Here is a 22,963-nt window from a genome sequence, read left to right as displayed (position 1 = left end):
AAAGGGACCTCATGCACAGGGGGCGGAATAACGAAACCGTAACCAAAACCTAAACTAATCAACCGCGCCCCCTCCTTATTGGGGTACCTACTTAGAAAGGGGGCCATCTTTATGAGTTTCACCGGAGTCTCCCCCATAACCAGACGCACCGCTGGCTCCCCCTTGTCGTTTACCCTTCTTAAAACATTTAGACGCTCCATGTGACTGCCCGCTGCAATGTGAAAACGCATGCTTGAATTTACACGTCGCTCCAAATTTGCACTGCCCCTCATTGAACTGCCAACACGTCCCAAATTTTTAACCTGAGGCCTGACTACCCCCGCCGGAAGTTCCTGCTGCATTCCCGCTCCCGGGAAAGGACTGCCCCTGCTTATAAAGTGCCGTCACTTTCAACCATAAGGCTATGTCCTTATGGTCCCACCGTATATTCGGCCGCACCGCTTTCCTCTGCCGAAACTGCTCATCGTAACGAAGCCAGGCCTGGCCCCCATAAACCCGATGCGCCTCCCCCACCGCATCCAAATAACAAAACAAGCCGGAACAATTATCTGGCGCCTTTTCCCCAATAACGCTCGCCAAAATTGCAAAAGCCTGCATCCAATTGACGAACGTTTTTGGAATCAACCTGTACTGTCTCTTTTCTTCCTCATCCTTTTTTGTTTCATCCCGCTTCACCTTATCTAAATTAAACTTTTCCAGCGGAAGCAAGGAAAAAATCTCCACATACTCGTCCTTCCAAATCCTTTCCTTTACCTCCTGCTTTAAATGCGCCCCTAACGGGCCCTCATAACAAACATAAACCTCCCCGCGCGCACGATCATCAAGACGCACCCTATCAACCTCCTTTGGCGAGTCTGTTTGAACCGCCGCCGCCACTGCCACCGCTGCCCCGGCATTCAACCCCCCACCGTTTTGACGAACCGGAGCGCTTCCAACACTGCCCCCCCACACCGCGGCCGGCGCCACACCTGACGATTCTTGGGAAGGGGAACCACCTAGCCGCCCCACTAACACTTTTAAACATCCTACTAACTCCGCCAAACTATCCCCCGCACCCGCCTGTAGCGACGGGACCCCCGACTCCGCCGCGACGCCCACCGCCTCGACACCCTCTACACCGATACCCGACATCAATAAAGCTGGAAATGGTAACGTAGGTGTCAACTCACCAGGCTGCCCAGGGGCTGTGAACCCGTCAGCCGGACCCCCATGTCCACGTGGAGAGGCCCGCCGCTCACCGTCCTCCAATGCTCCGGACTCCCTCTGGCGCTGTCCGCATTGGCAATGTGTGCACGGGGAATTCCGATTTTCGTCTGAGTAAAGGGGGGGTGACATCGCATCATCCAATTGGCCGAGGTCCAGTTCATGCCTCATCCGTCCCGCTGAACCAGCTCCAAGCTGTTCCGTCCCTGGCACTCCAACCACCGACCTCATCCTGCGACCTCTGGTCGTTTCCACCTCGACGACACCATGAGCCGACCCTCTGGCTGGCACATCACCATGCAGGGTCGCCGTTGCCCTTCCGCCACGTGCTGAAGAAGGAGAGGATGTGACCGGAAGTGAAGGCCACGTCCTCCTCGCCGCTGCCGCCGGGCGCTGCCGCGTTTTGGGATTCCTCCCAGGACCAGACGAAAGAGCAGCGGCCGGCCGCCCTGGTGTCTGGCCTGCAGGGTCCACTAATGGGCTCCTCTTGCGCCGCCGCGCCCGCGGGATGTCTTCAGGACTCAGCCTTGCGGGCGGGCGCGAGCGCCTCGTGCTGCGCGTCACGCCGGGAGTGCCAGCCCTGGCCTGAGTCATGGGGGAAACGGGCTCTCCTCTTCTCCTGCCCGACCCCCTGGTACGCCGGTCCTGTACCTCGGCCTGCTCCAGCAGCCCCGCGACCACCGGCATGACAGAGCGCTCCCCGCTTGCTCCAGCCGACTCTGCTCGCTCCTGGACCGGAGCGCCCGATTGTCCCTGCAGCAGCGTCGCTACTCGTGCTCCGAGCCATCCAGGACCCTGAGAGGCTGCCGCGGCCCGCAACAGCTCCATAGCCTCCTCATCAGACGCAGCAGGGGTAACAAACATGTTCCTGCTTCTGTGTCCTGGCGAAGAGAGGGAGAGCACAAACAGGAAACAGGTACATCCCCTTCAATCCCCACCCCTTCTCACTCAAGCCCTCCTGCTGTCCCCCCCCCCTTTCCTCTCATAGGCCAGCCAACTCTGTGTCCCTCCCATCTATTTTAGTCATGGAGGCCTTCCCTTATTCCTTTTTTTCTTCTTTCAGTACGGCCTCTTCTGGATTGCTTGTTGGTGTTGTGTGATTGTCTCTCATTCCCTCTGCAATTGGGGGTGCATAGGCTGCAATTGCCACTACATATTGCCCCCTACCCCCTCCATCTAACATGATCATGCCAAATATGTAAATTATTTCTATGTGGATATATGGGGTAAAGCCACCCTGGCACCGCCATTATCTCAAACAGTATTAGCTCAACAATAGGAGATTGTCTGGAAAAAAGTCCAACATGGCTGATCCCCCCCTCCCCCTCCCGAGAATGAATAGCGGGTGGAGTAGAATTCCATCTAGATTATTATACCTACATTTCGGTAGTAGACGAGATCTTCAGACTTGCTGACCACCAAGCTTGGCATTGTTACAGTTCCGCTTTCAGCGATGGCGCGGTGGAACAGGCCTTTGGATAAGGGTGAGAGCACCTAGCAGAGGATACAAGTTGGATCATTAACGCTTGGATTGGGCACATTCACTACCATTTTTTTTTTGTTATTATTTTTCATTTTCAAACATTGTTCTGTATTCTCATCATAGAGGTAAATGACAGAATTGGTCTACAAGAATTTATCGATTATATTACTTGGCACAGATTAGGTCTCGTTATAAATATAAAGGATAAAATAACACAGCAGCCTGTCAGCGCATATAGGTCCCAGAAGTGACGGGTGCGCTGTATGGATACTCATGTAACACTAGACAGAATTTACCAGAGCGGAGACGCTGACCGCCCCAGCAGATTCACCAAATATGGTGACGGATTGGGGGTCACGACCGAAATCTGCAATGTTTTCCTGTACCCACTGAAGTGCGACGACTTGGTCCAGAAACCCATAATTACCAGGTAATTGGTCATCTCCGGTGCTGAAATAAACAGAGAAGGTAATTTTACATGATGACTGGGTGAAAGATTGTACTCAAGGCCAGGTCCGTATTTAGAGTTTGTGCTGCCCTAGGCACTTTTAGGGTTGACGCCCCCGATAACGCAGCTTTTCCCCTGCAAAAATCGCAACATGTGCTAATTGTTGCAGGTTTTACCTCCCCATTGAATTCAATAGGGAAAACCTGTAACAGAAAACCAGCGATTTCACAACATAAATTTACATGCTGCGGATTAAAAAATCCGCACCGCAGGCCAAATTATGAACGTCTTTTTGGTGGGTTATTTACGCAGCGTGTGGATGAAGTTTGTTCAAATATCGTCCACTCTACTGGTACTGTATTATGCTGTGGATTTTTCACAATGAAATCCGTTGCGTAAAATCCGCTGTGTTTACGCTATGTGTGAACATACCCTAAGAGAAATGCTCAGCGATACCCCATTAACATACCCTCCCCTGCCCCCCACATGAACACTGGGGTCCATTTCCCCTAGAAAAAAAAAACACCCCTGCAGAGATCCCCCCTCCGGACTAGAGCAAAAAACGCCCTGCCGGTTACCTCAGTACATTATCCTACTTTTAAAAGTATACCAATGAACGGAGGTAACCTGGAACCATCTGATGTAAACCACCTAAGTATGCCTTAACAACCGGAAATATGGTCAGACAGCCCTGGGGTCCTTCAATGGACCCCGGGCTGTCTGGCCATATATGGTATGTCCCTTAGTCGCGTCACAGGAATTTACTGACAATCCAATGGGCATCCCCCTTTGCATTTTCCCCTTGAATGCTGAGGTGGCAATCAGCTTTGATCGCAGCATTCAGGAGAATAGCGGCAGAGATCAGAGATTTCTCAGATCTCAGCGGTAAGAGCGGGGCTGCGGCTGTGTAATACAGCCATTGTCCCGCTCCTGACTAGTGTGCGCGCGCGGTCAGCATAAGGTTACGTGGCCAGCACCGCACTAATGAACGGCGGCGCTAATGAACGAAGACAGAGAACACGTGGGGTTTTCAGTGCCGGCGCTCATTAGTGCAGTGCCGGACGCATCACCTCATGCTGACTGCGCGCGCACACTTGTCAGGAGCAGGGCAATGACTGTGTTACACAGCCGCAGCCCCGCTCACTATATTCATGTATAACAATACTAAGCTGTGCGGCCACACAGCTTAGTATTGCAATACATAAATTAACGGTATTGAACCGTTTGAGGCTGCACGGCATCGAAATAGTACCGATACAAAGTGCCACCCAACACTACATCACATTACATTAAACATGTAGCAATACTTACCTGATCTGCTGCGGCGTCGTACTGTCCTGCTCTGCCGCCCACTCCCCCTACAGCGCTTCTGAGAACTGAGTCTATGACACGCCCACTGCTCTTGGATTGGCCACAGCAGCTCTGGCAAATTCATTAACAGTGGGCGTGTCTAACAGACCAAGGAGCACTGGTAAAGAGCGCGCAACCAGCCCCCCCATCCTGTGAGTGACCTGACCGGTGGCCCTAGGCACTGCACCTCCAGTGCCTAGTGGTACATACCGCCCTGCTCAAGGCAATGAAGACTATATGCACCTCTGACCCTTATTTTACACTTGACATATTTAATAAATGTACATAAAAAAGTGAGTCAAACATGGCATGACTTATCTTGTACTAATCCTAAATTACATCCTGTATCTCTTTATTTTATATAAATTTACAAAACATAAACTGAAAAACAAATACATAACTAATTCCATATAACCAAAAAGTCACAAGCCAATTCTTATAAACAAATTTTCTTATATACATCTCTGTATATGAGAAGAGAAAACTATACCAGACCCGGCCACATACACCCCACTCTTATATACTTACATCTACACTTCATCCGAAGCTAAACAATAACTAGAATATATACAAACATCATATAAACGTAATCAAAAGTACTAACAGAAAATCCCCCGACCCGCGTCACCCAAGGGCCTAAAGAAACAACATAATAATGATGATAATAATCAAACAACATAATAGCAAATAAAATAATAATAATAATAATAATAATAAGAACAAAAACAATCCAAAATATAATAATACTAATCCCAATTTTTTTTTTTTTTTTTTATATATTATTATTTTTTTTTATTTATTTTTTTTTTTTTATTTTTTTTAATCACACTATACACATCCTGACTTTCCCTAACCTTACCCTTCTTACCTAAACTCCACCACCCCAGCCAGCATCTCGCCTCATGTCCTCTCACGTCCGCATAGTCCAGATGCTGGCCCCCACCACCACACCCAACACCCCAGCCCAGCCCCCCGCCCCATGTCCTCCCATGTCCGCATAGTCCGGGGCTGGGTCAGGCACACCCCCCCCCCCGACCCCTCCCAACCTATCTATTAACCCCCTTAAGTTTATCCCTATTCTAACAACATTTCTACAATATAATACAATACACGTCACCAACTTGTCCACATACCACTTCACCATATACAAAATACACCGTACCCGAAAGCACCAAGTTCGGTCGCTTGTAAACCTTTTTCCTGCCATTTCAATCCTAAACAAAACAAAAATCTTCCAGTGCTTACCTAGCCCATCACCAGAGAGAGAGAAGGGAAAGCCCCCCCCCAGCACCCCCCCAGAGGCCAAGGTACCACGTCCACCGCTACACCCTCCCTATCGCTTGCCTATCTCCTTACCCTATTACTAGCCCTTTCTTGACCCTATTGAAAGCTGACCCTATGCTGACCCTCACCTTTCCCTTATTCCGAGCCCTATCGCTATATTTTTTTGGTGCCTCAGCGGAACGCAGACCCCCACCTCCAGTTGAGCACCGGTGACGACTCCCCCTCCCTCATGAAGGCAGACACATTAAGGCACCCAAAAGGAAAAGCCCCTCCAAAGACGAGAGGCTTTGGATGCTCCCAATCTGCCAACCTCCAAAGAACGCACCTTCACCAGGTCACCCATGATATTGCTAACAACCTCATCCACTAGGAGGATTTTCTTCTGGGTAGAAACTAGACATCGTGCATTCTACATAAAGTGCTTGACCACTATACTGACTAGAAACAAGGTGCAATCGTCCCTACCACCGAGGTCTCCGAACACTCCATAGGCCCACCCAGCATAGGAGAGGCTGGTTAGACCTGGCCAACCAATGGAGGCTCCCACCCTTTTGTATACCTCTGTATTGAAAGGGCAATGAGGCAGGAAATGCTCCATGCTTTCCAGCACTCCGCCGCACTCCTCCCGGGGGCAATCCCGATCATCAGAGCTTCTGCACTTTAGATTGCCCCTCACATACAGTCTCCCATGGAAGCAACGCCAAGCCAGATCCCAAAACTTCTGGGGAATCCTCGCTGAATTTAAACGTTTTAATCCCACCCCGAGGTCACTACTTGGACAGTCTTTGAGCGCCAGGGGCTTCTGGAAGTGGGTCATCAGGACCCTCCTGTCAAGAAATTTTCTCGACATGGTCCTGATCTCCGACACCTCCAGACCCCACCGGCGAACAATCTTCAGCGCCAGGGTGGCATAAGATGTCCGTGAGGTGTACGCAGGTCTTTCACTTGCCCTCCTCTCTCCCATTCCTGGAAGAAAGGCCGAAACCACCCCCTGCAGGAGGATATCCACCAAGGAGCCCTCTCTTGCCAGAGGTTTGCCAGGTTGATCTTAACAAAGGTGTTCACTAGGAACACCACCGGGTTAACCATACCTAACCCGCCTAGTGTCCTTGGTAGGTAAGTAACCTCCCTCTTGATTAGGTTGAGCCTGTTCCCCCATAGCAGCTGGAAGAACAGGCTATAGACCCGAGTCCAGAGAGGTTCTGGCAAGATGCACACACTGCCCAGGTAAAGCAACATGGGCACCAGGTAGGCCTTGGCCAAGTGAACCCTTTCCCTCAGGGTTAAGGACCAACCCTTCCATTGGTCGACCTTCTGGGCAACTAGATTCAGCCTATCCTCCCAGTTCTTCTTGGGGTAATCACCCGGGCCAAATTCGACTCCTAAGATCTTAGCAGACCCCTGAGGCTCTGGAAGGGTGTCCGGGAGATCAAAACCAGGATATCCTCCTCCCAGCCAGAGACTTTTGCACTTATCCCGGTTGATCTTGGACCCAGATGCCAATGAGTAACGCTCCACTTCCGACATCACCCACTCTGCCTCCCCTCTCGAGGAGACAAAAATGGAGACGTCGTCTGCGTACGCAACCACCCTCTGAGTGGCCTCCGGCCCCTCCAGGCCGGCCCCGACTCCCGCCAATGGCCCACGATCGATCCTTTTAAGAAAAGGATCAATTGCGAACGCATATAGCAAAGGGCTCAAGGGACAACCCTGGCGGACACCAGACCCAACCTCAAAGGGGGTTCCAACCCAACCGTTCACCAGCGCAAAAGTCTCAGCCCCAGTGTATAAGGTCTGTAGCCAATTGACAAACCCCCCCGGTAGGCCGTACCTCAGAAGGACCGACCAGAGGTACTCGTGGTCCACCCGGTCAAAAGCCTTGGCCTGGTCCAAGGACAGGATGTACCCCTCCCACCGACCAGAATTTCCCTGCTCCACTGCCTCTCTGACACTGAGGACAGCACTAAATGTGCTGCGGCCTGGAACAGAGCAATGCTGGACCGGCGAAAGGAGCCGGGATGCAAACTTCACCAGCCGATTAAACAGCACCTTTGCGAGAACCTTTCTGTCCGTATTGAGCAGCGCTATGGGACGCCAATTCTCAATACGGGTCGAGTCTTTACCCTTCGATAAAACGATCAAGGCCGACCTCCTCATTGACATTGGCAAAGTACCCGAGGAAAGGCACTCATTAAACACCTCAGTCAAGAGGGGAACTAGGGTTCCTTTAAAAGTCTTATAAAACTCGGATGTTAAGCCATCCGGCCCTGGCGATTTTTTGAGGGCAAGCCCATCAATCGCCAATCCCACTTCCTCTTCCTTGATCGAATCTATCAAAACACAGAGAGAGGGGTCTACCCCTGGCTCAGGGATGGTTTCAGCCAGGAAAGCCGACATCTCGTCTCGGTTTGGATCTTGCTTCCCCAAGAGGTGCGAGTAGAAGGATCTGACGACCTCCAAGATCCCTGATTTGGATCTCTTCAGAGATCCTGTACTATCAATCAGTCCTGTCACAACCTTACGACTCACTGACATCTTACAGTTCCTGTAGGGGTCGGGCGAGCGGTACCTCCCGAAATCCCTCTCAAGAACTAAAGATGTGTGCCTATCATACTGACACCTCCTGAGCAAAGCTTTCACCACGGAGATCTCCTCCCCACTACCCCCGGTTGAGACCAGATGTTCGAGTTTCCGCCTCAGTTCCTGATATAGGCGGTACCTACTCATGGACCTGAGGCTCGAGAGCCTGCGGAAAAATCCTGCCACCCGGCCTTTAAACAACTCCCACCACTCAGACTTAGTACCACTGAGATCCAACAAAGGTACCTGGCTCTGAAGAAAATCCTCAAAGGCCTGTCTTATCTCCGCTTCTTCCAAGAGAGTAGAATTCAGCCTCCATATACCTCTTCCCATCTGGAGGGACTCTGCAATGTTCAAAGAGAAAATAATCATACAGTGATCGGAGAACTCCACCTCAACAACGGACACTGGTGAAGAGATGGCTTCCTCCTTCAAAAAAAACCTGTCTATCCTAGACCTACAACTACCTCTACGATAGGTGAAACCCGAGTGGCCTGGGGTATGCCTGATGTGGATATCCACCAGGCGAGCATCGCTAACTATATTTTTTAATGCTACACTATCGTAGGTCAATTTTTTATCTCCGGAACCTCCTCTATCTCGGGGTCTCATGACAGTATTGAAGTCCCCTCCAAAGATAACTTGTCGACCTGAAAAAAGGAAAGGCTTAATCCTCATGAAGAGACTTTTACGGTCCCATTTGCTCTGGGGTCCGTATATATTGATTAGTCTTAATTCCTGTCCCCTCATGAGGACATCTAAGATCAAGCACCTCCCCATTTCTAACTCAATCATCCGTCGGCATGTTACCGGTGCGGTGAAAAGGACCGCCACTCCGCTATAGGGCTCAGCCGCAAGAGACCAGTAGGAGGGCCCGCGTCGCCACTCCCTCCTAGATTTAACGACGTCTGCCAAAAGTGACAGCCTGGTCTCCTGCAAAAACAAAATGTCGGCTTCAACTCGGCCAAGAAAATCAAAGGCTGCAAATCTCGCCCTATCTGACTTAATGCTGGCAACGTTAATTGATGCCAGCGTCAACGGAATGGGTGCCGCCATCATGGATGTTTGAGTTAGACGGCTTTCTTCTTCCCACCCCCCCCTCTATCTGATGAGGACCCCCCTTCTTTGCCTCGCTTCTTGCAAACTGAGGAGTCCATACTCACCACCCTATTCCCATCTTCATCCCCAAGTTCCGGGTCAACCTCCCCCTCTGGGGGCAACGGCCCCTGCAGCAGGGGAGGCTCAACGACTCTAGGGTGCCCTACCATGCCCTCCCTCTTAGTATGAGAGGCTGGAATGTCCACGAGAGCATGGTATCGATCAGTAGAGCGCACCAGGGGGGTACAGGATTTACCTTCCTGGGCCAGGGCGGGGCCAGATGTATTTGGCCCTTGGGTTTTGCCCGGTGTCCCTTTTGCTGTAGGCTGAGTCCTCTCTTCCTCTCCCACACTTTCATAGTGGGAGGACTGAGAGTCCTCAGCCCTCTGCTCCCTTTGGATCCTCCTCATCTCCCCATTCAATTCGGCCTCCCCAGGGGCATCAGATTCAGGGGGGGCATCCAGATCCGAATCAGAGGTTGTCCCAGTTTCCTGGAGCGCCCTCCAAATCCTCTCCTTCCTTCGCTTCTCCGCCCTTCTCTGGTGAGAAGGGGGACCCTTCTTTGCATTCTTCCCTTGCCCCTGTGCCCCATCGTCCCTGCCCGCACCCTCACCCACGGAGGCCTCCCTCCTTTCATCCTCCGCAGGTTTGGAACAAGCATTGACAACAGAGCGAGGACACCGACTGAACGGGTGACCTAAGTCACCACACAGGTTGCACCGAATACGGTCACACGATGCGGCTAGATGACCAATCCCCCCACAATGAGCACACTTCTGCACCTTGCAGCCTGCACTCAAATGTGAGGGGTCGCCACACCGGTGACACAACTTCGGCTGCCCCTGGTAGAAGACAAGGATCCGATCTCTTCCCAGGAAAGCAGACGATGGTATGTGGGACACCGTCTGTCCCAGACGCTTTAATTTAACCATGAACGTCCAGGCCCCTGACCAGATGCCAAACTCATCCATGTTCTTCCGTGGCATCTCTACTACCTCTCCGTACCTTCCCAACCAGGTCATGATATCAATACAAGAGAGTGACTCATTACGGGTAAGAACGGTCACTCTCTTGGGACCACTTTGGCGAGAAATTGCTTGTGCAGCAAAGTCTCGCCAGCCAGGCTCGTCCTTCATCAGCTCGTAGTTCCCCCAGAAGACCTCAAGGCCCCCTAGGTGAACAAAGCTGATGTCGAACTCGACCGAGCCATGTGGATGTATCAAGGCAAAGATGTCACTCGCCTTGAAGCCCATCCCCAGCAGCAGCTCCACCACCCTCTTTCTGGGAGGGCACGCATCATTGCCACGCCACCGGAGACGGACCACATTCCTCCTGGCTACAGCCTGCCCGGCTGTTGGGAGCGACCACTGATCTCCTCGTTGCTCTCGGAAGGCATTTAGACCATATCTGTCTATCCAGAAAGACAGGTCCTTCTGCACTCCCCCTATGGTTAGGGTTTGCTTTCCCTCTCTTAAAGCGTCCAAGAGACGTTGTTGCAAGTTACCGTCCCCGGACCTTGAGGATGAAGATGGGTAGGCCCGCTGTCCCCCCGCTGCCACACCAGCATAAGACCTGCCGGGTGTCACAGCAAGAGGAGCGCCAGGCCCATTGCCCCTGGTTGATACCCCATCCCCACCACCCACAGACACAGCACTCAACACCCCATTACCAGCAGACACTCCAGCAACTTTATTTACAGACACCTGCATACCCCCAGCAGTTTCCACATCCACAGCCGCAACTTTTTCATTTAACCCACCAGGTCCCCCTGCAGTCATCCTTCTGGCCAGGCCTGGTTCTATGTTATGCATTTTTTCTGTACTTTTTGTGTGGGTAGACACTGCTTCAGTCTCCGCATCATCAGGCACCTTTGCAGGGACGCCACCAGATGTTATAAGCGGTGTCCCCACTGTGCCCTCCGCCTCATTAACCTCCATCTGTTCTAAGTGCTGAACATTTTTGGGAAAGGGGCCACCGTCGCCCCCGACGCCAGCAGCCCCCTTCTCGCCTACACCACTTTTCAGCGATGCGGACGAAGGAGCCACTGACGTCACTGGAGCCGCCTCCGGCGCCGGACCACTCCCCCCTCCCACAGAGGAGTGGCCAACAGAGCCGGAGCCCCCTCTGTGACCGCCCTTGTCCGGAACGTCTGACGGCTTTACTGCGACACAGACAGACTTCCGGCTTTCAGACACCACATCCGGTTTCTGGTTTACCCGTTCTCCCGACCCCTGACTCGCATCAAAGACCAGTTTCCCAGCTCGCCATTCACCGGACACGGGGACACACCCCCTGGCGTCACCAGGCCACCAGTACCGCCCCCTTTGCAGGGGTTGGCGTCCGGCGCCATTTTGACCACCACGTGCTCTAATGCCGGACCCGTAACACTCTCCCCGCATTCCCGCTCCAGCCCCACTGCAGAGGCTTGAGCTGGGGGTCTTGCGGGACCTGCGCTCTGATCCTGACTTTCATCTGGCTCAGAGCACAGGAAGGATCTTGCTGTATACACCATTTTAAATGAACTTTTAGCAGATTTTTTTTCCTTTTCCGTTTTTTTCTTCTTAAATTTTTTTTTCTTTTGCTTTTCCTCCTCTGCGGGTAACTCCGCACCGAAACAAAATCCCTGGAAGGATACCGGCGACTCCACATTACGGATCTGAGTGAGTAATCCTGGAGGCCGCTCACTGTCAGTTTCAAAACACTCTTGATTTCTCCCAGCTGTGAGTCCACCCTCCTCCTCCTCACTGCTCCTGGGTGCCTCAGAATCTGTGCCTTCTCTGGACTTTACATTCTCATGCTCCATTTTCTCCCCCACTTTTTCCTTTGCTGTATCTTCCTCCATACTTTCTATTTTTATAGGTGCTGCCATCTCGGCAAACCTCTCTTCGTTTTTTAACTTTTCTCCAAACACCCCTCCGCATGCCAAAATCTCCTCACGTCTTTCTTCCACTTCTTTTATTTCCTCCAACAAGGATTTCACATTTAAACGGTATCGGGACCTCTTACCTCCTGTGCATTTTGCAGCCCTTCCTCTGGCGACCGCCAAGTCCGCACGGAGCCGTTGCAGCGACTTCCTGAGGTCCCGATACTCCTCCAACCGCATAGCCAGACGGGAGCTGAAGTTCTCCACCGTCTCTCCGGTCCTCAGCTGTCCCCATTCCTCCACACGACCGTCATCCAAATGTCCGGACGGTGCTGGTCCTTCTCCAGACGACAACACCTCGATCACCATGCCGGACCGCGTCTCCATACCCTTATCCAGGGTTCCAGCCTCAGGGGGAGCCAGGACAGCCTTGCCCCGAGATGATCTCCTCACCCCCGCGACTGTTTTCATATTCCCAGCCAGCTGGGATGACCCTCTACCCCCCGCTGGCATGCTCCGGGAGGTAGAGGTCTGAGGCTCCATCCTAGGATGGAACCCCCCTCAGGGTACTTTCCAAGCCCAGGCAGATGGTATGAGGCCTGGGCAGATAGGATAAGGAAAGTCCCTGGATCCAAGGCCTGCACGGAAGTCTCAGCAGCTCTCTCCACACGTCCTACTCCACCCACTCCAGAGCTGCACTGACTATTCTGCTGGTGGAGTCACTGTGTACATACATTACATTACTTATCCTGTACTGATACTGAGTTATATCCTGTATTATACTCCAGAGCTGCACTCACTATTCTGCTGGTGGAGTCACTGTGTACATACATTACATTACTTATCCTGTACTGATACTGAGTTATATCCTGTATTATACTCCAGAGCTGCACTCACTATTCTGCTGGTGGAGTCACTGTGTACATACATTACATTACTTATCCTGTACTGATCCTGTAGAGCTGGGCTCTTTACATCAAAGTTATCTATGACGCTAGGTGCCGCTGCCTCTTCGCGGAACTACTGTCCCGTACTGAAAACATGATTACAGTACGGGACAGTCTTCCCGCAGCGCGGCAGTGACACCTAGCGTCATAGATAACTATGATGTAAGGAGCCCAGCTCCCTAAAGTGTGTTCGGTCCGGAAAATGCGGCTGACATACGGACTGTATATCACGGACCGAACATGCTCGTGTGAATCCGGCCTACGTTATATCCTGTATTATACTCCAGAGCAGTACTCCCTATTCTGTTTGTGTAGTCACTGTGTACATGCATTACATTACTTATCCTGTACTGATCCTGGGTTACATCCTGTATTATACTCCAGAGCTGCACTCACTATTCTGCTGGTGTAGTCACTGTGTACATACATTACATTACTTATCCTGTACTGGTCGTGAGTTACATCCTGTATTATACTCTAGAGCTGCACTCACTATTCTGCTGGTGGAGTCACTGTGTACATACATTACATTACTTATCCTGTACTGGTCGTGAGTTACATCCTGTATTATACTCCAGAGCTGCACGCACTAATGAACAAACGTGAACATGCCTAGAAAGGATTCAAAATATCCTTACCTGAAGAATCCCAGGAGCCCCAGCCTGTACTGTATGGACACAACCACTACGTTCTCATAGGCGCTAAGTGCGGAGCCATCATATATGCTGGCCAACTCGAACAGCAACCCACCGCCATGTATAAAAAACATGACCTGGAGGAAATGGGAACATATTAAAATTTATTGGAGTAGCCATTATTCTTAAAGGACCACCACATCATCAGCATTGTAGTCAGCATTTCATACACGTTACACGGCGCAGTTGATATCACTCAGAAGCGTGGTTGTAAATGGATCTGGAGATATGTATCATCAAGAGAACAGCGGGCAAACAATGGTCACTGCACTAAATGATACTTCGTTATATATTTATAAGCAAAATAATAGGAGTAACACTTTGTAATACTACAACTCCTAACATGTCCTTTAGCGTCTGCAGCTGTCAGGCATGCTACTAGTGTCACAAAAGCTGAAGTCCGAAATGTTGCAGATTTACAACACTAATTAAAATAAGTATTAACCTCTGATTTCCGAATACTTACAGGTAATTTTGACTTCTTGTCTCTGTCGGCTGGAGTAAACACATTCAGGTACAGGCAATCTTCTGAGGACTTGGGCATCTTAAAAGAGGTTTGGTAATATTCTCCAATTCCAATCATGAAATCTTCTACCTGTAAACACCTGAAGTATACAGAATTAACAAAAATCAATATATGGTTTAGTGTCAAGGATCTCGTAAATTTATACAACACTAAAGCAATATCTCACATAGGGGGATACTCAGAAGCTTCTCTAACAGAGCTCCAGGGCTCAGGAGGTTCAGGGTCAGAAAATCTCAGCGATCCAACCGGAGGTTTTGCAAAAGGGACTCCAAAAAAGGCATCAATGGCTCTAGAGGTCTCCTTTACTGGTACAGTAAGGCCACGTAGTTGTCCATATTTTGTGGTTATTAATGGCCTTCCATCATTTTGACCTAGAAACAAAAACCGTTTGAATTCCAGATACTATTAATGCTGACAGGTTTCGTCTCCTGTGCTCAGTGGCATGTCAGTGTTGTAATACTGCCCCCTATGTATAAATATATAACTACTATAATACTGCCCTAGATACAAGAATATAACTACTGTAATACTGTGTCCTATGTACAAGAATATAACTACTATAATACTGCACCCTGTATACAAGAATATAACTACTATAATACTGCTCCTATATACAAGAATATAACTACTATAAGGCCTCATTTACACGAGCGTGTGCGTTTTGCGCGCGCAAAAAACGCTGCGTTTTGCGCGCGCAAAAGGCACTTGGCAGCTCCGTGTGTCATCCGTGTATGATGCGCGGCTGCGTGATTTTCGCGCAGCCGCCATCATAGAGATGAGGCTAGTCGACGCCCGTCACTGTCCAAGGTGCTGAAAGAGCTAACTGATCGGCAGTAACTCTTTCAGCACCCTCGACAGTGAATGCCGAACACAATATACACCAACCTGTGAATAAAAAAAGACTTTCATACTTACCAAGAACTTCCTGCTTCCCCCAGTCCGGGCTCCCGGCCGTTGCCTTGGTGACGCATCCCACTCTTGTCATCCGGCCCCACCTCCCAGGATGACGCCGCAGTCCATGAGACCGCTGCAGCCTGTGATTGGCTGCAGCCTGTGCTTGGCCTGTGATTGGCTGCAGCCTGTGCTTGGCCTGTGATTGGCTGCAGCTGTCACTTGGACTTAACTGTCATCCCGGGAGGTCGGACCGGAGTAATCGGTAAGTCAGAACTTTTTTTTTTTTTTACAGGTTCATGGATTTTCGGAGCGGAAGTCACTGTCCATGGTGCTGAACCAGTTTAACGCTTTCAGCACCGTGGACAGTGACGGTCTCCTGACGTCGCGTACCCGAACATTTTTTACCGGTTTCGGTCAAAACGAGTTTGGCCGAACCCGGTGAAGTTCGGTGCGCTCATCTCGAATTTGACACTCCGTTTGGATGTTTGTAACCAGAAAAGCACGTGGTGCTTTTCTGTTTACATTCAGGAGTTTGACAGCTCTTGCGTGATTTTCGCGCATGCAACGCAGGACCGTCAGTGTGGCATGCGTTGTTTTCACGCACCCATTGAAGTCAATGGGTGCGTGTTGCGTGAAAAACGCAAGAATATAGAACATGTCGTGAGTTTTACGCAACGCACTCACGCAGCGCAAAAATCACGCATCGTCTAAACAGCCCCATAGACTATTATAGGTGCGTACGACACGCGTGAAAAGCACGCGCGTCGCACGCGCGTATAATACGCTCGTGTAAATGAGGCCTAATACTGCTCCTATATACAAGAATATAACTACTATAATACTGCTCCCTATATACAACAATATAACTACTATAATACTGCCCCTATATACAACAATATAACTACTATAATACTGCCCCTATATACAAGAGTATAACTACTAGAATGCTGCTCTTATATACAAGAACATAACTACTATAATACTGCCCCTATATACAGGAATATAACTACTATAATACTGCCCCTATATACAAGAATATAACTACTATAATACTGCCCCTATATACAAGAACATAACTACTATAATACTGCTCCTATATACAAGAATATAACTACTATAATACTGCCTCTATATACAAGAATATAACTACTATAATACTGCCGCTATATACAAGACTATTACTACTATAATACTGCTCCTATATACAAGAATATTACTACTATAATACTGCCCCCTATATACAAGAATATAATTACTATACTACTGTCCCTATATACAAGAATATAACGACTATAATACTGCTCCTATATACAAGAATATAACTACTATAATACTGCCCCCTATATACAATAATATAACTACTATAATACTGCCCCCTATATACAAGAATATAACTACTATAATACTGCTCCCTATATACAAGAATATAACTATTATAATACTGCCCCTATATACAAGAATATAATTATTATAATACTGCCCCTATATACAAGAATATAACTACTATAATACTGCCTCCTATATACAAGAATATAACTACTATACTACTGCCTCTATATACAAGAATATAACTACTATAATACTGCCCCCTATGTACAAGAATATAACTACTATAATACTGCCCCTATATACAAGAATATAACTACTATAATACTGCTCCTATATACAAGAATATAACTACTATAATACTGCTCCTATATACAAGAATATTACTACTATAATACTGCCCCTATATACAAGAATATAACTATTATAATACTGCCCCTATATACAAGAATATAACTATTATAATACTGCCCCTATATACAAGAATATAACTACTATAATACTGCCTCCTATATACAAGAATATAACTACTATACTACTGCCTCTATATACAAGAATATAACTACTATAATACTGCCCCCTATGTACAAGAATATAACTACTATAATACTGCCCCTATATACAAGAATATAACTACTATAATACTGCTCCTATATACAAGAATATAACTACTATAATACTGCTCCTATATACAAGAATATTACTACTATAATACTGCCCCTATTTACAAGAATATAACTACTATAATACTGCCTCCTATATACAAGAATATAACTATTATAATACTGCCCCTATATACAAGAATATAACTACTATAATACTGCTCCTATATATAAGAATATAACAACTATAATACTGCTCCTACATACAAGAATATAACTACTATAATACTGCGCTCTATATACAAGAATATAACTACTATAATACTGCCCCTATTTACAAGAATATAACTACTATAATACTGCGCTCTATATACAAGAATATAACTATTATAATACTGGCCCCAATATACAAGAATATAACTACTATAATACTGCTCCTATATACAAGAATATAACTACTATAATACTGCTCCTATATATAAGAATATAACTACTATAATACTGCCTCCTATATACAAGAATATAACTACTATAATACTGCTCCATATATACAAGAATATAACTACTATAATACTGCTCCCTATATATACAAGAATATAACTACTATAATACTGCCCCTATATATACACAAGAATATAACTACTATAATACTGCTCCTATATACAAGAATAACTACTATAATACTGCCCCTATTTACAAGAATATAACTACTATAATACTGCGCTCTATATACAAGAATATAACTATTATAATACTGGCCCCAATATACAAGAATATAACTACTATAATACTGCTCCTATATACAAGAATATAACTACTATAATACTGCTCCTATATATAAGAATATAACTACTATAATACTGCCTCCTATATACAAGAATATAACTACTATAATACTGCTCCATATATACAAGAATATAACTACTATAATACTGCTCCCTATATATACAAGAATATAACTACTATAATACTGCCCCTATATATACACAAGAATATAACTACTATAATACTGCTCCTATATACAAGAATAACTACTATAATACTGCCTCCTATATACAAGAATATAACTACTATAATACTGCCCCCTATATACAAGAATATAACTACTATAATACTGCCTCCTATATACAAGAATATAACTACTATAATACTGCTCCTATATACAGAATATAACTACTATAATACTGCCTCCTATATACAAGAATATATCTACTATAATACTGCCCCCTATATACAAGAATATAACTACTATAATACTGCCCCCTATATACAAGAATATATCTACTATAATACTGCCCCTATATACAAGAATATAACTACTATAATACTACCCCTATATATAAGAATATAACTACTACTATAATACTGCCCCTATATACAAGAATATAACTACTATAATACTGCCCCCTATATACAAGAATATAACTACTATAATACTGAACAAAAAAACAAGAACGAGATAGAAGTTAGGATAGAAGAATAACTGAAAATGTTTTCTTCTAAGAACATCGAAAATCTAAGTTGTTTATTAATATTCTTATTATGAAGAATAAAATAAAAGATAAGATATTCTTGATTTAGTTGTGGAGATAGTTGGGCTGCATTGTTAATTCCCATCACATCCTGAATTTTAGTATTTTGCAGCCTGGTTCTCACCTGTCCCGAGCGCGGTCAGAATAAGGGGGCTGAGGAGCAGAATGTGCAGCAGTATAATCCCCATGCTCTGTAGTCACACTTCGGACACTGCTCTTCTATTCCAGTCTTTACCTGCAGTAGAGGATCTGCGGTCACTGATTATACTAGTTACTATTTAACAAATCACTGTGCAAATGCAGATCTGTTAGGGTATGTTCACACGGCCTATTTACTGACGTAATTCGGGCGTTTTTGCCCCGAATTACGTCTGAAAATAGCGCCTCAATAGCGTTAACAAACATCTGCCCATTGAAAGCAATGGGCAGACGTTTGTCTGTTCACACGAGGCATAATTTATGCGCCGCTGTCAAATGACGGCGCGTAAATAGACGCCCGCGTCAAAGAAGTGACCTGTCACTTCTTTGGCCGTAATTGGAGCCGTTATTCATTGACTCCAATGAATAGCAGCGCCAATTACGTCCGTAATTGACGCGGCGTTCAAGCGCCTGCACATGCCGTTACGGCTGAAATTACGGGGATGTTTTCAGGCTGAAACATCCCCGTAATTTCAGCCGTTACGGACGCCCTCGTGTGAACATACCCTTAGTGAGTCGGGTAACTATCTATGAGCCACCAACCCTCCACCATGGCACATGCCCATTCATAATGCAGATCTGAACTAGCTGCCCAGAAGATAAGAGTCATATGTATTCTGGAGTAAAGGTAGCTCGGTCTTCCCTATTCCCTCCAGTCTTGAAAGTTTATCAATTCTCAATGAAACTTCTGGAAACCAACGCAATATTATGATCAGACCTGCTCACCAAGGGCCTAGACAGCATAAAATATACCCCTGCGTCTGCTTTGAGGCTCATAGGGGGAACCCTACCCCAATTTGGCAACACCCTGTTCTCCATGGTTAGGGCCTATTCACAGGAGCGTGAATCTCGTCCGTGTGCTGTGCATGGAAATAACGCACAGCACATGGACCCATTAATTTCAATGGGGCCGTTCACACATTCGTGAGTTTTCACACAGCGAGAGTCCGCTGCGTGAAACTCACTACATGTCCTATATTGGTGCGTTTTCACGCACCTACGCGCCCATTGAAGTCAATGGGTGCGTGAAAAACGCATGCCACTCGCAAACACACCGATGCATAATGCAGCACACATGGACCAGATTTACGCACAGTTTTCACATGCGTGAATCTGATACGTGCGTGTGAATGTAGCCTTAGGGCTCGTCCACACGTTGCGGAATTGCTGTATTTTTCTCCGTCCGGAAAAAACGCAGCAGAATACAGTGGCCGCAAAGTGGATGAGATTTCACATATCTCATACACACGCTGCGTAAAAATTCAGAGCAAAAATTGACCTGTGGTGCGTATTTTTCGGTCCGTAGCATGTCAATTCCTGTTGCGGAAAGTGGCCAGAATTGCTGCGTTTTTCAGAGGAGATGTCACCATCCCCCAACATTGTGAAAAACGCATCAAAATACGTACCATTTTCTGCCGCAAAAACCGCAGGAAACGTTGCGTTTTTGCCGCCGCGGCGGAATGTCTTTGTTTTTCAATGGAATTGCGGCAGAAATTCAGTTTTGTGTGGACAAGCCCTTAGGATGAATCTGTGCAGGGCCTCCAACTGCTACTGTTCACATCACTCCCTACCGCTAGACAGGAGAGATGGGCGACATGACCTTAACTGAAGGGGGCACTGGTGCTTGTTGGAAGCCTCTGTCACATATGAAAGCAGCAGTAATATCCTTAGTGCCATCTCTGTAACTGAGCCCCCAAATGTTAGATGAGGGGCCCCAGGAGCTATACCTCTGATTTATTCTTTATGGTACATCAGATAAACTCAGTTAGGTCAGTTTCACACGTCAGTATTCTGGTCAGTATTTTGCTTCAGTATTTGGAAGCCAAAACCAGTAGTGGAACATAAACAGAGAAAACCTAAACCTCTTCCGTGGTTTGGACCCACTCCTGGTTTTAGCTTCCAAATACTGAAGCAAAATACTGACCAGAATACGGACGTTTGCATGAGGCCGTACTGTACATCTCAGTGCCCTTTATCATCCCCCCCCCCCGACATCTTCAGTAATTTAACATGATGAGTGCAGACCGCTGCTTTCGGATTTTCCATCCAACTCCAGTCCATTGGAGATCACTAAAAATGGAAGAAATGAACAGTGACCGCAGAAACATTTTCAACCGTAGATGGAAATGGGCCATTTCAACTGGTTCGGCTGATGGCTCCGTAAAAATGTTGTAATACAGATTGTTCGGGGTTCGGCTCCGGAATGATATTGGGTCACTAACTATACCCCTAGATAAATTCCTTGAGAGGTGTAGTTTCCAAAATGTGGTAACATTTGGGGTGTTTCCACTGTTTTAGTCCCTCTAGGGCGTTTGCAAATGCGACATGGCACCGAAAACCATTCCAGCAAAATCAGAAATCCAAAAGGCGCTCCTTCCCTTCTGAGCCCAGCAGTTTATTACCACATATGGGGTATTGTTGTAATCGGGAGACATTGCTTTACAAATGTTGGGGTGCATTTTCTTCGTTATTCCTTGTAAATATTAAAAATTTCTATGTTGTTTCAGAAAAAAAGATTTTAATTTTTACAGACTAATTCCAATATATTTAGTGAAAAACCTATGTGGTCAAAATTCTAACTATACCCCTAGATAAATACCTTAAGGGGTCTAGTTTTCTAAATGGGGTCGTTTATGGGGAGTTTCTATCGTTCTGGCAGCTCAAAGCTTCTCCAAATGTACAGTGGGGCCTATAACATTTTCAAGCAAAATATGAGTCCTGAAAGCCTCCAGGTGCTCCCTTCCTTTTGGGCCCTGCCGTGTGTCCTGGCAACGCATTAGGGCCACAATGTGGGTATTTTTGAAAACAGGAGAAAAAGGGTGATAGATTTTGTGGTGTGTTTCTTCATTTTCATGTTCGCTTTACAAAGAAATCGGTCTTCAAGCTGATACTTTTATGAAAAAAGTGAATTATTTTTTTTTTCCCCTGCTATGCATTAAATTTAGCAAAAAAACTGTGGGGTCAAAATACTTACTATACCCCTAGATAAATACCTTAAAGGAACAGTGTCATCACAATTTTTTTTTTAATATGTTAAAGATGTTAGTGCTTTATTAAAAACGTTTATATTTATTTGTGTGTTTGTGTTTTACTTTTTCTTATTTTTACACTTTTTCTTCCCTATGGGGGCTGCCATTTTTTTTTCCATTTCTGTATGTGTCGATTAACGACACATACAGACATGGAATACGGCAGCCACAGTCCCATAGGGACTGCGAACGGGGCCCGTTCCATCCACTAACATGTACGCCGTCTGTGTGGGAACTGCGCATGCGCCGCTCCCACACAGTCCAATTTGAAATGCGCGCCGTCCGGCGCCATTTTCCTGTGGACCGGAAGTCGCGGCCGGACAGTAAGATTACTACTTCCGGTCGCGGCTTCCGGACTTGTGCACTTGGACCAGCGGCAGCAGACGGAGCGGACGGGCCAGAGGGAGCCGCGGCGGCAGGAGCAGGTAAGAGATTTCTATGTATGTTCGTGTTTGTGTACGTTTACTACTGTATGTAAACCTACTACACTGTGTGCTAGCTCAAAAAAAATGGCGACACACAGTGTAGGAGGTTAGACCGTTCAAACCCCTCGTTTATCCCGGCACTAGCCAGGATAAAGGAGGGGGGGATGCTGAGAGCTCACTAGAGCGAGGGCTTTTTACCCAATTTTGCAATGCTGCAATTTTTGTAATAGCTCCATCTAGTGACCAGCAATGGGAAATATTATAAATTAGAATTAATTTATAATATTTCCTGACTCGTGAAAAAAATAAAAAAAATTTGAACAATGTTTAATCACCTATACACTAAATGTTTAATTAAAAAAAAAAACAACATATTTTTCTGGCAACACATTCCCTTTAAGGGGTCTAGTTTTCTAAATGGGGTCATTTGTGGGGGTTTCCATCACTCTGAGACCTATGAGCCTCTGTAAACCTGGCTTG

General features: G+C 46.9%; 1 pseudogene; it reads right to left on the bottom strand.

The window, feature by feature from the left end:
• The window catches only part of LOC142661097 (fatty acyl-CoA hydrolase precursor, medium chain-like), a 33,318-nt pseudogene extending 14,269 nt beyond the window's left edge, over positions 1-19,049 (bottom strand).
• Between the last annotated feature and the right edge of the window lie 3,914 nt (positions 19,050-22,963).

The sequence above is a fragment of the Rhinoderma darwinii genome, chromosome 9 (genome assembly GCF_050947455.1).
Source record: "Rhinoderma darwinii isolate aRhiDar2 chromosome 9, aRhiDar2.hap1, whole genome shotgun sequence".
NCBI classification, from domain to species: Eukaryota; Metazoa; Chordata; class Amphibia; order Anura; family Rhinodermatidae; genus Rhinoderma; species Rhinoderma darwinii.
The sequence above is the reverse complement of the archived record's forward strand: the minus strand, read 5'-3'. Positions and strand labels throughout refer to the sequence as shown.